Raw genomic sequence first — 14,928 nt, 5'->3', positions numbered from 1 at the left:
ACCCTATAATGGGATTAGACATTTATATGGGTAATGAGAACATCCACAGTTGCATTAAATAAGATTTTAGGAAATATTCAGGGGATCTAAATCTTCATGTTTCAGAGACAACCGGTGATGGATGGTGGGGCATGGGCAGTGCTTCTTCCTCATGAAGGCTACTCCTTAATTGTCTGCGACTGGATTTCTGGCACCTTATTCTGAAACATCCAGTTCTGACCACTCTCAGGGCAGGATACAGGACTGGATGAACCAGGACTGGATGAACCACTGGACCAGTCTGGTTCATCCATTGAACCACTGGAACAATGACTTCCATGTTCCCATTTACTCCCTTTGCATTACTATCACTAGACCCACTCTCCCTTATACTCACTTGACTCTTATTACTTCATGTCTTTTCTAGGAAGATTTAGTGTATTCTTGCCCAAGTCTTGCCAATTTTCTGCCGTAAACCACTGTCCTTCACACCCATCTCAGTGAAGATTTCCAGCATGGAAAGTTCCTTCCATTCCCATCTGCGGTGTAAAAAGCAAAGCAAACAAACAAAAGCCAACCTTTAAATTCTTTAGTATTGCTTCATTTGATGCCAGTGATAATAGGTGAATGAGTGTCTGAAAGAAAGTTGCTGGCTACATGCTCTCGCCAGGTTATTCTTTAGCCAGATTTTTTTTTAACTTGAGGGATGTATCGGAGCTTACTCAGCAACAATGATAGAAAAGTTGGTGACCAGATCCAAGCCAGCTCTGCTATGAAATGTTTTCTTCAAACTTTTATGCTACACTATTTGCCTTGACATGACACTGGGCATTGTGTCTGGACAGTGTCCCTGTCTTCTGTTTTGAAATATATTTAATTTTGTCACTGAGCCTTTGTGTGGTTTTTAAGGCATGGGAAAAGCATTCACTGAGACACAAAAGGGATGAAAAAAACCCCCCAACCTCTGTGTTATAGATTGTTTCCAGGCCTGGCTTCTTATAAAATCCATGTGGTCTGTTTATTTTATACTTCCAGGGCTTGGCCTTCATTAACATAGCTGGAAAATAAATGGAATTTACCGTTCCTGTTTGAACTTTGTGGTTTGACTTTCATCATTATATCAATGATAGATTTGGAAGGAGATTTAGGGCCTTGTTACACATTACTTTTAGGTGGCTCCTGGAGCTCTTAACCCCTGGACTGTCCACACATTGACATCTGGAACTCATTTTAAGCACACTTTAGGCAGCTTAAAGTTACGCCACTCCAAGGCAGGTTTCTCTCTGATCTGTGTTACCCAGCTTGATGTGTGAACACTCCCCACAAATGAGCCACCCAAGTTGCAGTCCTTCAGCATCCCAGGATGCAGTCTCCCCTCCTCACCCTGCTGTTCTGTGTAGAAAATTTTACACCCCCTGAACTCTACTGCCCCAGGGGGTGGTTCTGGTAGCAAGACAACTCCCCCTCCTGCCTCTGGGGGTGTGATCTTCCCATCCTTAGGGGTGCAAACAGTCTGCAGAGTACACACCTGCTAGCCAGGTCACGGGGCACAGATAGGTCTAGGAATGGGATCTGGGTTGGGGAAAGGAAGGGGGCTGGAGCAGGTCCCCATGGACTGGAGCTTCCTTCCTGGGGTGGGGGTGGTAGCTCCCCCAAAAGTGCCTCACCACTCCCAGCTGCCCTAGGAACCATGACCAGCACCCCTCACACCCCAGTCCCAAATCCTTATTTATCAAAATGTGAGACCTTCTTTAATTTACTTCCTCTTTCTTTCTTTTTAAATTCCTTTTTTTTTTTTTTTTTACTTGTCTTTATTTTACCCTTCAGTGGCTGACTTCCTGCATTTCACCATCCTTCCCCCACCTCCATTTCCTTTCTACCTCCCATTTCATTACCCACCCTATCCCATTAACTCTCCACCTCCCAGCTTCATGTTCCTGCCCCCTCGCAACCCCTCTCTCACATTCGGTGGTGCATGTCAAGGCAATGAAACTGGAAGAATTTACAAAGCTAGGCCTCGAAATGCAAGTCGGGGATAAAAGCAAAACTGTGGTTAAGCCATGCGACATGACACACAAATACACGTGGAAAACAAGAAAGATAGAAATTATCAAGCCTGAGAGGACACAGAACTGGAATGGGGAGTCCTTGAGAAACAAGAATAAAACTCCTGAGAACATGGAAACAGAGCTGATACGATGTTTTGCAAAATGCCATGGTTTGCTTGGGAAATCCAGTAAAGTCCCTGTCTGGTATGAGTGGAGAATTGGGGGCACCGGTAATGTAAAAAATGCCGGTTACTTAAGGGCACAGGGTTTTCACTCGGACGTGGGGCGGGGGTGGGAGGGTGGTAGTGGCCACATGCAGCGAGGTGGCAGCACAACGTGGTGGCATTGGCGGCCACATGCAAGCTTTCCTCCCCATCATGTTCAGCCAGCTCACCGGAGATTCCAGTTGCTAGAAATACCAGTTAGTAAAATCCCAGATAACAGGGATTTCACTGTACCTGCACCATGTACTAACTACAGAACCACAGAACTTTTTAACTGGACTTTTTTGTAGAGCTTGGTCTTTTTAAAAAAATGAATTTTGGCTAGTAGTTAAGCGACAATGCATATTAGCATGTTTAGTATGATAAGGCAAACAGCATAAAGAATGAGAACAGGTTAATATAATATGAGTGAGGGGTTTCTTTTATTTCTTTTTTTTTTTTTTTTTTTTTGAGACTGGAAACTTTGGGCATTTTTACTCGTGCTCAAGGACCCAGTGCCGGGTGCTTTAATTAGCGAGCCATGCTAATTGAAAACTCCTGCGTGTCACATATCTCAGTGTCCCCACACGGAAAAAATGGTGGTGGGGCACTTTGAACTAAAGCTTATCGGACATGTTTTATTTCAAAGTGCCCCGCCAGCATTTTTTCAGCACAAGGACACACGAGGACGCTGATACACGTGACGCAGAAGGCTGCCAGACTGCATCGGTTCCCGTGCTCCAGCAGACTTGATTAATCGAGTCTGCTCCAACGCGCTGGATTTCCAGTGCACTGGCGCAGGCTGCCCGCACATCTGTAGGAGCCCTTTGATTTAAAGTTCATCCTGGTACATGGTAGGAAGCTTATTGGGAGATGTGGCCAAATAGCACATTTTCTGTTTAGCCACCTTTTCACTTGCAGGAGGACTTGCTAAACAAGGAAATACCATATTTTCTCTCATACACCACACACTTTTTTCCACGGGAATCAGTCCCCCCCAATTAGGATGCATGTTTTACACAGGGTAGTTGTTTTCTTTGCTGAAAAGACAAGCAAGCCTGTGTAGCTGCCAAGATGACAGAGTCCCGTGTTAACTTTCTCACAACCATGGCTATTGTCTGAGCACTGAAGCTTGTGCCTGAAGCAGCAAGTGAGCTGCTGGTAGTATCTTGATGTGGCCTGTGATGTGGAAACACTTGATTTACAGGAATTTATATAAAGAACTACAAACAGTAATGGCCTAACAATCTTGCAAGGGCCTTATAGCCTTGTATAACACAAGTAAGTCCTCCTGGAAACAGAGTGGCATCCCAGGGTATGGCAGCTGGCACCTACAACTTCTGTGTTGCTAGGACTTACTGTATGTCACACAGTCTGCCATGACTCCGGAAACATCTTTTTATTTTCCGTTCTGCTTTCCAAAAAACAAGGTGTGTGGGTTTTGTTGATAGCATGTTTTATATTAGAAAATATGACATATAACAGTAAGCCCCCTGGATAGAGACTTAAGGACCTGAGCCCTTTGCTGCTGAAAAAGAGAGAAACCAGCTCGGGCCAGCTTCATTTGCATTTTCTTACCCATAATTCTTCAAAGAACATTTATGTCATTTTGTAGCATCAAATGTTATTAAGATCTGACTGTATTGGTAATGCTAAACAATTGCCTTTTTTGGATAACAAACAGGCATAAGAATGGAGCCAAATATGCCCTCGGTGAGAGGTCGCTCTAATCAAAGCCCCAGTCGGGTACAGCTGGTAATGGATCAAGGAGTGCAGAAGAGAGCACTGTCTTCTTGTGATAAGCCTGTCCAAGGATCTGGTTTCCTAGCTGAAGAGCCAACATCTTGAAGAAGGAATCTGTGACCAGAGACATGGGACTGGATGGGACCTGGGACACAGAGGTAACTTTTTAAAGAGGTGATGTAGGCTGGTATTGGGGGTGATAGAAGGGCTCTGTTTCCTACTGGCAAGGTGTTGGCTTGGGGATCTAGTGATAGAGTTTATTCCTCAACTGAAGAATCAATGTTGGTTGTCCAAAAAGGACCCTGAGATATTGCAGGCTCCAAACATCAAACCTTGGCACAAGAATTTCACCATTCCCAAAATTCATTATGAAATTAATTAGAAATATATGCCTGTTCTCTACCAGACATATCTCTAGCATGTTGGGGGCTTTCTTAATATACATCATAAAGCAGCACAATGCTAATTAGCCTTGTTGGCATTGTGAGCCTACAAGGTTTCATAAGTTCAAACAATGTATCAATACCAACAAGTATGGCTCCCAGCTAACGGTCTTGTTCACAGACCCTGGAAGGATCACAACTTCTTACTGAAAGGATGGGTGTTCAAAAGAAGCAAAAGGCGCCAAGAGTCCCTTGATTTAAACAAGCTGTCTCGTTGCGACAATGGGTGACATTTTCCAGACATTAAGAAATGCTAGCAGGGGTGGCAGGACTCTGCAAAGACAGAGACAGAAGGATTTTGACAATTGCAAAATCCCAGTGCATTTCACAAGCACGCAGAAATAAGCTGCCAAACTAGTGTGGTTAGAAATGTCGTCATAAATCAGCAGTTATGGATCCAGGAATGTTGAAGATTTCAACAAACATCAAGGGCAGAGTGAATCACCTGTGCCATGTCAATGGGAGGTTTGAGCGCATGCAAGAGTTAGATCAATAACAGAAAGCAATCAAAACAAATTAGGGGTCAGATTTACTAATGTGCTGCAGCTGCTTTGAATTACTGGAATATAGCTGTGGCGTGGTGGGAAAGCTGGCCTCAGGCTTGAATGTGGTTTGAATTGTGAAAGTGCACAAATTAACTATTAATTACTAATGCCTGTTGTGGCTGAAGGGAGCGTGCGCCTAAATGTAGCCATGTAAGGGCAGTGCCATTGGTTTACAGGTAAATCCCAGAGATTGTGTTTGGTGACAGTGCAGCTCCAACGGGAGTGTTGAAGCTCTGTTTTGAAGTGTGTTCTGGGCCCAGACTTCACGTGCAGTCATGTGTGGATCAATTCAGACACACTAGACGTGTCTACATGCGCGCTTTACTGCAAAGTTGACTAATTAGCTCCAAAGTAAAGCATCACAGTCTGTGACAGTATTAGGGCATGTGCCAGTATTAGGGCGCAGTAAATTAATTAACTCTGCCATAAGATAGTACTGTCAGGGATAGTAATCTATGGTTAGCACTACAGATGAAAGGGACTTGGGGGTCATGACTAACCGCAAGATGAACATGAGCCTTCAATGTGATGCTGAGGTTAGTAAAGCGAGCAAAATGCTGGCTTGCATCCATAGATGCTTCTCAAGCAAATCCCGGGATGTCATTCTCCTGCTGTACTCGGCCTTGGTGAAGCCACAGCTGGAGTACTGCATCCAGTTTTGGGCTCCACGATTCAAAAAGGATGTGGAGAAGCTTGAGAGGGTGCAGAGGAGAGCCACGCGCATGATCAGAGGTCAGGAAAGCAGACCTTATGAGGACAGGCTGAAAGCCATGGGACTTTTCAGCCTGGAAAAGCGTAGGCTCGGGGGTGATTTGGTGGCCACCTATAAGTTTATCAGGGGTGTTCACCAGGATCTGGGGGAACGTCTGTTCACCAGAGCGCCCCAAGGGATGACAAGATCAAACGGTCACAAACTCCGCCGCGACCGATTCAGGCTGGACATCAGAAAGAACTTCTTCACTGTCTGAGCCCCCAAGTTTTGGACTAGCCTGCCACCGGAGGCAGTTCAAGCACCCACTTTGAATGCCTTCAAGAGAAATTTGGATGCTTATCTTGCTGGGATCCTATGACCCCAGCTGACTTCTTGCCCCTGGGTCAGGGGGCTGGACTCAATGATCCTCTGGGGTCCGTTCCAGCCCAAATGTCTATGAAATCTATGAAATCTTACGGCAGAGTCATTAAGTGCAATTAAATGCATGTGTAGATGGTGACTGCCGGGTGCAAATTGTACCCAGTCAGCCCAGCCAGCTGCAGGCTAGGCCCCCAGCTCCTGCCAGCCCCTCCACCACCAACCGGAGCCCAGGGCTGACCACTGGTGCCCCCTACTAGCCCAGGGCTGCTCCACCTCTGCTCAAATTGCTGTAGCCCCAGGTGCAAATGTAGACACTGTGCCCAGAAGCAGCTGACTCTGGCTCAAACTGCTCTGGAGCTTATTGTGTCGTATTAATTTCATGTGTAGATGCACCCACTGAGAGCACAGACTTCAGTTACACTTTAGCAAAGAAGGAGTTGCAAAATCAGGGAGCTTGCAAAAGAGGCAGAATCTTAAATTTGGACATGAAGTTATGAAAGCTTCTGAACACAGAAATGGGACGTTTCCTTCCTCAGGGGAGGGAATCCAAGATCACAGCCTGAATGGGGTAGGCACTGCCACACTGATTCTCAGTGTTCGGTCATTCAGCATTGCTTTTCAAACAAGAGCACCCTTAATAGAAAGGCAGCAATGGTTGGTTTTCTTGCTGGTTCCAGACTGACCACTAGGAGAGCTGAGGAAGTCTTGGGTCTTTTACATAACGAGCATAATGTGTTGGTTTTATTTTTTAAATAACAATGGGAACCTTATGGGCTCTAAATAACTAATTTTTACTGAGCAGACACACTATGCAAGTCCTGGCTGCTTCTGAAGACATACATTGCTGCTCTGGTTGGGTTTTGGCAGCTTTTATAAGAGCGGTTCTCAACACTTAAGCTCAGGGCAGTCCTCGATCGTCTCAAGGCGGCCTTCAGAAAATGCTAGCTCTTAGCTTTCCCTAGTTTCTTGATTACAGAAAAATACTAGAGCAATGTTTCTGTCGCAGAGAATTCAGAAAGCCCGCAACGGGTCAGAATGCTTTTGGACTCCTATTTGAAATCTCGGTTCATCCTGTGAATCCTCTGTAGGGGTTTAGGTGCCTAACTTTTCTAATATTGTGCAACATCCTTAAAAATATCTTGCAGCACCCTGCTTGATAATCGCAGTTCTCAAACAAAGGACACAGTAGGGAGCTCACTTACTATTTTAAAGGGAGCATTGATCCAAAATACTTTGAAGTTGGTGAAAAACTCCCCTGGCCTCCAGTGGGGATATGGATTCCTTTTTTTTAAATTATTATTTCTAATACCATAGGGCCCAGACATCCCAATCAAGATTGAGGGTCCTTTGTGCTTGGTGTGGTACAAATGAAGAGTGAGGTACTAATGCTTGTTCAAAGAGTTTGAAATCTAAATGGAGGGGGAAAAGAGTCTGGGAGAGATTTTAAGGCAATGTGTAGCATAGATACTGGAGATGGAGCTGAGTTATTAGATGATCCAATCTAACTCAGAGCCAAAGAGGAATTCCAGGGGTCTGCCCCTTCTTATTTTAGAAGTACTGAGTGGCTGTGTTTCCAGCATTTCCTTGCAGCCTCGCAGATCTGAGTCAGGAAGATTTTAAGTGACATTCAGCCCAAGTTTGTCCTTTCTGAGTTTCCTCCCACTGCTCTTAAGCGTGACTCTGCCCTCTCCCTGCCGTTCACACCCACATCCTCTCCCTTTAGTCACGTCTCAGGCTTGCATCAGTTCTTTCTCATTGCTCGGTCCCTGCAGACCCTGATCCTTTTCCTTGCTCTTCTCTGAGCTCACTCCACTTGGTCAGGATCTTTCTGGCAATGTGATGCTAAGGGCCAAATTCCTGCACCAGACCTGTATGAGGGGGATTGGTGCTTCTCTGTCCTCCCCAGCATGATTCAATGTGCTGCAGCCACACAGCACTAGCAAAGCTTAATGGAAAAAAAAAACCCCATTTGATTTACCTTCCTCTATCAGACTACTCAGCTGCCGCCCTGCCATCCTCCTCCTCTGAGCACTAGGATGACAGATGGGAACAGGCTGACTGGTTTGATGGAGTGAGGTAATATTCCACTAAATCATTCCACTCTCTCTCACTGTCAAGAGCCGTGACTTCAGCCCTAGGAGCTTTGCCTTCCTATTCCCTTCCCCTTTGGATTTTTTTTTTTTTTTTTTATAACAAATGATAAATCTACTTAAACATTATTGTTCAAATGACTGAGGGCAGTGAGTGGTAATGTTGGCGCGGGTGTGATAAAAACTGTTAGCAAAAAGGAAGGGCTGATTCATGGCGGGCTAGAAAGTCCGTCTGTCTGTCTCTCTCATACTAATGCCGTTGCTGATGTTCCCTTCTGGACCTTTTGCTCTGTTCCAGGCTGGGACACAAACATCCCGCTATTGCCCTAACTAGAGATCATGGTTCACTCACCTTAGATTGGAGGAAATCAGCCCAGCTCCATCAACATCTGTCTCCACCAGCAGAGGACTGGGCCTTATACTTTTGTACCCTGCCTTGAAAAATGACCCCCCCCCAAAAATGATAAAGAATCAGACAGATGCACCCATTTATTTTTGTCCCTCGGTCCTCCTTGGAGCTTTAATCGTATTCTCTGAATTGAATGCTTACAGGCCATAGTCAACTAGGGTTGGTGGTCCACTTAGGCACAAAGGAGATATTTACTGTTGATGCTATGAACTAGCTCTTGTGCGTCCTTGAAAGCAGGATTCCTCAAAGAAAGCGGAGGGCTTAATGGGACTGAACGGAGGCAAAGTGGCCGAGTCTTGTTAATGATTCAGCTAGATATCCTTGTTACTTTTAATGAAAAGCCTGCTCCCTCTCCAGTCGGCTGACTTTAGGGATGCTATGAAGCCACGCCAGAGTTTCTGAGACAAGACCTGTTATTCTAGCTTGCTCCTCATTGCTGTTCAGCATGTAAAATAGTAAAGCTGTGGACTAGAAGGGATTATCATAGCATATGATATGACCTGCTGTATATTGCAGGCCTTAACATTTCACCTGGTTACTGCTGTACTGGGCCAATAACTCGTGCCTGGCTAAAGCATCTCTTCTAGAAAGCCATTCAGTCTCAATGTGAAAATTTGGGAGGTGGAGAATCTACCTCTTCCCTTGGTAGCTCATTTCCTATGTTAATCACTCTCACTGTCAATGCCTAACCTATTGGTTATTTTAACAATGAGCCCTGTGAATAAAACCCAAAGCTCAAGCAAGGGATTTCCTTTCACTGAGGCTCTGTGAAGGCCTCCTGGCTCTAGATTTCCTCCTACTCTAGGTGTCCTGTGCTAAAATTATCTGTCTTCAGAGCTTTCTCACACCCTTACAAGGCTTGCTTTGAACTTGAAAGCCTCCCACACTAGCTGCTGTGTATTATCAACCTGGCCAAAGTACAGGTGGAAAAAAATCTGTGACACTGAAGAAAGGAGTAATGGCTTTCCAGTAAATGAGCCTGCCTCACAGGATCAAAGGGGCTGCAAGTACTGAGGTCATTAACCATGAACAGAGATACAGGGGCTACATTAAAGAAGGCTTTGCTTTACTCTGAAAATTTAACCAATGCCAGTCTCCACGGTGCAGGATTGTTCATGTGGAGGAATGCTTTGTCTTGTCAGCAGCAGTTTTCTGCTTTATATAGGAGGGTGGGAAGGAGGCGACTCTAATAACCCAGTTACAGATAAGAAAATTAAAGCCTGGGACACTGTCTTATGCAAGGTCAAAACAAGTTACAGCACCCATGTCTTGTAGTGAAGCCAGGAAGAGCTGGTGGAGCTCCAGCTCACGAAAGCTTGTGCCATATACATCTGGAATTTAGTCTGTAAGATGAAAATCTACCCTGCCTTTGCTTGATGGCAGACTAACACCGCTAACTTAACTATGCCTCCAAGCCAACCACAATCCTAGGTAAGCAAATGCTCCAGGAGCAGGTTTGCAGCCAAACTTTCCCAAGCTCCAAGTGATTTCAAAAGGGACTCAGAGTTACTACAAGGAAGGTATTTGGGGAAATATTCTCCCTTCCCCACAGTGTTAGGGAGAGCATAGTCTTCTGGTGGTTTGAGCACCTGAGCTGGAAAATCCCTGAGTTTTAGGATGTCATAGACATTAAGGCTGGAAGGGACCTTGGAAGATCATTGAGTCCAGGATAATTCTGACCAAAATCCCCTCCCTGGCCTAGGACAAAAGATGTGAAGACAAACTTTTTGAACTGCCCGAAACCAACTTTAGACTCTTCGGGTTTGCTTTTCCATGGCTGGCTTTGGGGTGCTTAGCAGCACCAGACCCAGACAACCCTAGCATAGCCCTACAAGAATGAGGCCTCTGCTCCCCGTGGCTAGGTGAGAACAAAACTTCCATTCCTTCCTGCTCGCCAACTCTTTCTTTACTGGTACCCCTGCTAGCTGACTATATGAGAGACTCAGCACAGTAACGGCTTTACAACTTTACAGTCACCACGGGATGCTGCCTTGCAGAACAGCATTCGTTCAGATTTTAGTACAACTATTAACTTTCACAAGGAGGGTGAAATCCTGGCCCTTCTGAAGTCAGTGGCAGAGCTCCACTGACATCAGCTGAGCAAAGATCGCACCTGGGGTATCTGATGAGAACGCATTAAATACCTTGAAGCAAAGAATTACTGGTAAGTCGCCAATATAAATATATACTTTCAGTGTAATACATGTGCTCTGACTTCAGCAGCCACAGCCAAAGTGCAAACAGAAAGAAGTATGCTATAACACGTGAGCTGGGTGACATTGGAGGTTTTTTTTGTGACACTGACAATGATGCTAATCAGAAGGATTACCGATTTAATACATAAAGTCTATAGGGAAGAAATACCCAAAGAATACTAGACATAAATCCTACCCAAGCACATTAAGACAGAAAAACATGTTAGCACAGCTCAATGGCCACTCAACTCCCCATCTACCTTTTGCAACTCACCAAATACTTTTCCTGATAGAAGTCAGTGGGCAAGTATTAATAGCTTGCTCTTATTTTACCCTTTTTCATCCCAAATCTCAAAGTTCATCATGAAAGAGATCAGTATTCTTAGGATCAGGATTCATCTCCATTTTGAAGATGGAGAAACCAAGACCATGAAAGGTGAAGTTATCCTGAAGCCATCCAGCAGACCAGGAAGAGAGTCAAAAACAGAATCTAGGTCTCCTGATTCCCACCCCAGTGCTCCATCCACTAACCCATCCTGCCGGTTCAGCACTATTTCTCTAACCTAGTGGTTCAGAGAGAAATTGTCCAGCAGTTAGACATGAGAGTGGGAGTCAGAACAACTGAGGCTTCAGTCCTCTCTCTGATGCTTCCTCCCCTGTGATCTTGGTCATTTAACCCATATGGCACTTTTTTCCCCAGGGCCAGAAGCAGGGGGGGGTCTCTCCAAAGGATTTTGTAAAACCGAGTTAACATTGTAAAGTGTGCTGAAGCCCATGATTATATTTGTTACTGAATATGATTCATACGTCTGACTTCAGTACACCTTATCACTCCTGTTACTGTTTCTGAGAGATCCTTCATCTTATTGTTTCTCCGGTTCTTTTTTAGTTCTCTCGTTTCCTGAAAATTGCTTTCTGTATACAGTGACTGAATCTGCCAGCAGTAGCTTATGAAGTGGGCTTTGTGGGTGCAGATGCAATACAGCTTCCTTCACTTGTATCTAGCTTCGGTGTTTAGTATTGCACTGGGTTTAAATTCTAGCTGATATCCACTCAGAATAATCCCACTAGCATTAGCAAATTTAGTTTTGCACCAGCGCGACTGAGAGCAGATTCTGGCTCTGTTTGCTCTGGGCAGGTGCCTCAAGCATAAGTCAAAGTGAACATCCCCTTGTTCTGGTCCAACGATTCTCTAGCCACGCCAGCATTGCCACAGACAGCACTGAGTTCTCCACGTGCATGGCAAGAAGGTGTAGTTGTATGTATTTGGTGACTGGCACTTTTCCTTGCATTTCCTGAAGCAGAGCCAGATCCTGCTGTTACTAAAAGTCAGGAACTAAATTTCCATTTTCTGCAATGAGCAATGACCAACCCCAGTGCATCTCCATGGGATGTCAGCCCCTGAAATGGTCATGCCTTTTGTTCCACTGATATTTTCCCATTCTCTGATGGGGAAAATATCACCTATGGCCTGGTGCTGCTGTCTTTGACTTCCCAGATTTTAACAAGATCATTACATTAACCTGAAGGGGATTTTTTTTATCTCCCCATTCAAGTAATGACTATGGCTTGTTCATATTGCTTTAGTCTCATAAGAAGGGAAATTCTGATTCTTGCGGTGGTCGGCATATTTGCTAAATTAGCGGCCATCTCAACACCAGATTAACACCATGGAACATAATCTTGAGCCTAGAAGTTTGGAAATGTCACAATCCCTTCTGCTGCAAAAAGAGCTAGGTGGTTTTTTTTTTTGCTCTTGCTGTTTGTTTCTTAAAACCTAGCGGAGAAACAAGAACAGTGGTTTCATTTCTTCTTTCCGTTGCTATGGAAAGGTAAAAAATTAATTTGTAGATTGCAGTTTTGGAATCTCAGCGTGCCCTTAGAAGACACCACCAATTAGCACATTCTTGTGTCTCTACAGGAGATTTCTTACTTTGAAAAATAAGTGTTATTCTGTAAACCTCCAAAAGATCCACAGTAAAACAAATGGTATGCAGCGAGGGCAATTCGCAATAAAGGTTTGGATGTTTCTGCATGTAAGCCTCCATTGATGAGTAATCTGGTACAATGGTAACTGTAGCTAATTGTTACAAGTGTAGTAATTAATATTCCTTGGTACTCTAGAAATTGAGGCATAGATAGCGCTCATAAACAACTTCTGCCGTGATCAAAAGTTCTTGCCAATTCTCCCTACACACACACAGTGCCACTGCTGACTTATGGATGTTCATTAAGTTTAACTTTGTTGTGCAAGCTTTGACATCCCCAAATCAGTACCAGGTTCCTTACTCAAACTTTGGCAAAAGCAAGACAATGGTTTAAATGAGTTTTTTCCTGTTTTCCAAACTTTCTCTGATGGGGAGAAAGCTCATGACTCACGCCCTACCCCAGAGAGGCCAACATTTTTGGTTTTCAAACGTGAATTAGTTTGAAAAAACCCGATTTCACCATGCATTGCTCAAATCCCAGACTGTCATCTTAGCCATCACCCAAAAACTTGTCGTCTCTTCTGTTCAGTTTAAAAATGTACTGAAACCATCTCTTCAGCAACTCAACAAATATTCCTCAGGTGATGGATACTGTAAATGTCCCTGTAGCTCATTACCAACATTTCTTTGCAGAAATTAAGCCCCTTAGCTCTTTCAGCATGTGTGTGACATTTTATAAAATGTTAGCGTGGGATGAATTCTCCCCAATACATATATATACTATATCTATCTATCTATATCTATCTATATATCTCTATATGTCTTGATAGATAGATAGATAGATAGATAGATAGATAGATAGATAGATAGATAGATATAAAATATTTGGCAAAGATACATACTTGACTATGTATCTTTGAAGTATCTAACTCTTGGTGTGGCTAGAATAGGATCCTACTACGTATTTCAGAATCTCATGACCAGAACTTCAGTTAAAATATTTCACATAAATCTTTCCAGCCCAAGCGACAATAATGAAATAAAAAAATGCCTAGCTCATTAATAACATAAAAATAACCTTCCTGATAAGAGTGTAGCCTGCAAATGAGTGCATTATTAATCAAGTAACCATGTTAAGAAACTGCTCTGCCAACTGAAATCAGTGATCTCATCATTATCAGAAGAGCAATTTTCTAAATGAAAATTTAGGTTTAGCAGACAGAAAAAGAATTGTGCTATTTAAGTCTGTCACCCATCATGAACTTAAGTCTTCTTAAAAATAGCTTTAGTCATTTTTATTGGTATAAGTACCTAAAAAGAGATCCAACAGCAAATAAGAATTCTGTGCTTCTCCACGACATCCTCAACTGTGAATTATACTCAGACACGAGACATGCAATCTTGTATGTACACAACTTATTTGTCAGCAAAGCACTGTTCTGCCATTCCGAAACAATTTCATACAGGAAAAAATTCCAATATTTTATTAAAGAACAGTCAAAATGTACAAGTATTACCCAGTTTGGTAGATAACTTCCTATAAAGTCAGTAAAATATGAATTCCAATCTAGTTTTAAAAACTGCTATAGCTGATCAAGTTGATAGTTTAAAACCACACAATTTCACAAATATTACCAAATGAGTAGTGCAACAAGAAAACTGAAATTAGTTCTAGACCGTGTTTGCATTTCAAGCAAAAAAGTCAAGTCACTGCTTTAATACTTCAATCACTTGAGAACGTCACAACCCAGTAGCTCCCAACAAGAACAGACTTCTTATCATAATTAGGAATTTTGTCTTCTTGTTCTTCCCTTAAATCAAATAATAAAACAACACCTCTTGAGGTCATCAAAAAATAACTTTAGTATAAAATTTTGTCTTGGCCTTTATCAAATCTTAGATGAATAAAATTGTTAAGCCTTTATCAAAACAGACAGGAATAGAAAAAAAAGAAAAAAAGAAAAATCACCATGGCCTTATATCCAAATCTGTTGGAATCACACCTACAAATGTCAGAAGCAAGACCAGAAACGTGGAGCCCTGTTTTTGTTTTCAGAAACCACACAAAACACAAAGACAGCTTCTTACAGCCTAAGGTTGGGGGGGCGGAGGGGGTGATCTGTTTATGTGAGCCTCCCCGTGGACAGCGATTTGAGAAGAGCATAGGCAAAGTATAGAAAAATAAATAAGACAGCTTCGTACAGCCTAAGGTGTGGTGGGGGGTTGGGGGATGGTTTGAAAAGTGTCCCCGCAGGCAGCTCTCCCAGGATCAT

This window comes from Alligator mississippiensis, chromosome 12 (assembly GCF_030867095.1).
Source record: "Alligator mississippiensis isolate rAllMis1 chromosome 12, rAllMis1, whole genome shotgun sequence".
In the NCBI taxonomy this organism is placed as follows: domain Eukaryota; kingdom Metazoa; phylum Chordata; order Crocodylia; family Alligatoridae; genus Alligator; species Alligator mississippiensis.
This window is presented reverse-complemented; position numbering follows the sequence as displayed.